Raw genomic sequence first — 2,936 nt, 5'->3', positions numbered from 1 at the left:
CCCCCCCCCCAAGACAACGGGGGACGCCCTGCGCCAACCTGGACAGATGTGGGGAAATTAAGGCCCAGGGAAGTCTCATAGGTCTCTGCAGGAGGCAGCAGTTCGTTAACAGGAGCTCATCAGGCTTGGATGTCTGCTGGGGAGGAGATGGAAACACAGTTAATGCATCTCATCATCAAAAGCAGGAAGGAAACAAAACAGTTTGGAAGTCACTGCAAGACAGACTTTATGTAAATTTGAAATAAAGGGTTTGGTTAACCAGGTGCTCTCAGAGGGACTTCTTGATTTTGTATGTTCAAGAAAGATTATCACCTTGGCATGCATTAGAAGGCCAGTGAGCTCAGGCTTGTCCAACGGGCCAACATCCGACTCATCTCATGGATTAGTCCACCTCTCGTTGGGTTCTTTGCTTGCTGAGTGATAAGCCTCGTAGCCTCTTGTCAGATCCTTTCTCCAAGGACCAAGTCACTCCTAGAGCATCCCATGTTATAGGCTGGTGTGGCTGCCCAGAAATTTGGAATGAACTCACTCAGATAACAATGTAATCACTACCACTTACTGAGTTCGAGATCAAAAGGATTTTCATAGAACATTAAGATATTATTTGCATTTTTCAGTCTCGTTCTTTCATGATTGTACGGAAGAGCTTTCTAGAAGCTACATGAGGTGTGATGCCACAACAGTCTGAATGAGGACACATAAGTAAATGCCAGATATTAAAGAGATTTGCAAAAATGGGAAACAATGTCACTCTTCTAGGCTTTTTTTAATTTTGAAATATAGCTTTTTTCATAAAAACATGGTTTTTAAATTTTATTTTTTTAAAACGTGTTTTTAAAGTGTGTGATGGGCTTATTTCCTAATGAAATGAATTTTTAATGAGAAATTTAATTGAAAAGTAAATTTTAGTTTTTAATGTGGTAAGTATTGATTGATAGAATCTGCATAAACAAAGTTTTTTGAGTCTTCAATAACTTGTAAGAGTGTAAAGGGTATAAAGAGTGTAAGACCAAAATGAATGCAAAGGGCATAAGATCGTGAACTTACCTTTTCTGTACACTATCTTTAGTCTTCAGAACAGACCCCTAAGAGAAAGCCTTTGATTTCCAGCATACAGAAAACAAAAAGGAGCCTCAGAAGAAACAAAACCTATGCCTCTAATAAGAGGCAGATCTGGGATTGCCCATGCTCACTTTTCCGCCCTGCCCCCTGACATCTGCTGTAGCGAAAGGACATTTTAAGTCAGAGCAAGAAAACCACAATTAGTGATTTGCAAGAGGCAAACCTCACTCTCCACTGCTTTCCGAAAAATACTCTCTGCGTTACTTTGTCTCAAGAGAAGGAAACCAGTTGAGTTCAAAAAGACATTTCTCCATCCCTGGCTTCACTCTGAGCACCTGCTCTGGGCATTGCTAGGTCTGTGTGGGCGGGGGTGGGGGGCTAGCGGGGTGGAGTAGGGTGTTGGGGGGTAGGGGTAGGCCGGCAAAGACCTGGACGACCACATCTGCACAGTGCCCTCTGCTGGCCGCTCGCGGCTCCAGCACTGCTTGGGGGTCACACTGCGAAAGGATTCACTGTCACTGAGGGGGTGCCCAGAGGGGAGCGAAGCTTCAGGACCACCGGCTCACCCTCTGGTCCTCATTCATGGGTTTAGCTCCCACCCCGGGCAGGCATTCGTGCTGCTCCCGGTATAGAAAGTCGAATTGTCAGGTCTCCTCTCCCAAGGAGCTAACAGTTAAATGCAAATAAGCCCTTACAGGAACATTGCTCAGATCATTCTTCCTTTACAAGACTTAATTCACTTATTTTTATTTATTTAAAGCAGCTTTAGGTTCACAGCAAAATTGAGCAGAAAGTACAGAGATTTCCCATTTATTCCTTTAACTCAGATATGCATGGCTTCCCCCACTACAAACACCCTGCCCCAGGCTGGTACGTTTGTGACCATTGATGAAGCTACACGGGCACATCATAATCACGCACGGCCCGTGCTCTATCCTCGGGTTTGCTCCTACTGTTGTGCTTCCTGTGGGTTTGAGCAGATATGTGTACCCTCGATGTGCTTGGACTAAACTGGAAGCAGGGGTCAGAGTGAGAGAGAGATTTGAAGCTGTTAAGTTGCTGGCTTTGAAAACGGAGGAGGGGGGGTCACGAGCCAGAAATGTAGATGGCTTCTAGAAGCTGGAAGACACCAGGAAACAATTTTCCCCCAAAGTCTCCAAAAGGAGCACCGCTTTGCATTGATTTTAGCCCAGTGAGGCTCGTATCAGGACTTCTGATCTCAGAAGCAAAAGAGAGCAAAAATCAGTATGGGTAATAGGTTTATGGTAATTTGTTACTGCCGCAACAGGAACTGACTACTCAGAGAAGTATAAACGTCTGGGGACCCAAACACCCCAGCTGGCTGGGATGTGAGAACAAGCCCAGTGTCCAGAAGCAGGAGTCTCACCCAAGGGGCCTTCAGCGCAGCACTTTACTTTCATGAACGCCATTTGCATCAAAAACTCATTTCAGCCTTCCTCAAAATAAGGCATCTGTAGCACTGAAATGATTCCTTTCCTTATGTAAGGGGTTATTTATCGCATTATCCTATTTGAAGTGATTACTGTCATTCGTCCAATTGAATTTAATTAATTTTCATTTTTCAAGGACCTGATAGCTGCTAACTATATCCACTCGGCCAGTGGCTCGGTAAAACAATCTGGGTTTTCCCCTCTTGCATTTATTTGCATTCTAAAACACTATATTGACTTCTCTCAGGTGAAACTGTTCTGTAAACCAGGCCATACTGGCAAACTCTCTGGTGCGAAGAGAATCCTCTAGTAAAACGTGGATCGAGAATGTGTGGCAAACAGATGACCAGTAAGAACGCCGTGTTAGCTGATGGAAGAGGGTGGAAGGGCGAAGGCATCCTGCGAAGGGAACAGGCTCTTCGA

Source organism: Enhydra lutris, unplaced genomic scaffold (assembly GCF_002288905.1).
Source record: "Enhydra lutris kenyoni isolate GAN:26980312 unplaced genomic scaffold, ASM228890v2 scaffoldscaffold15, whole genome shotgun sequence".
Classification (NCBI taxonomy): domain Eukaryota; kingdom Metazoa; phylum Chordata; class Mammalia; order Carnivora; family Mustelidae; genus Enhydra; species Enhydra lutris.
Note: the sequence above shows the minus strand (reverse complement) of the source record.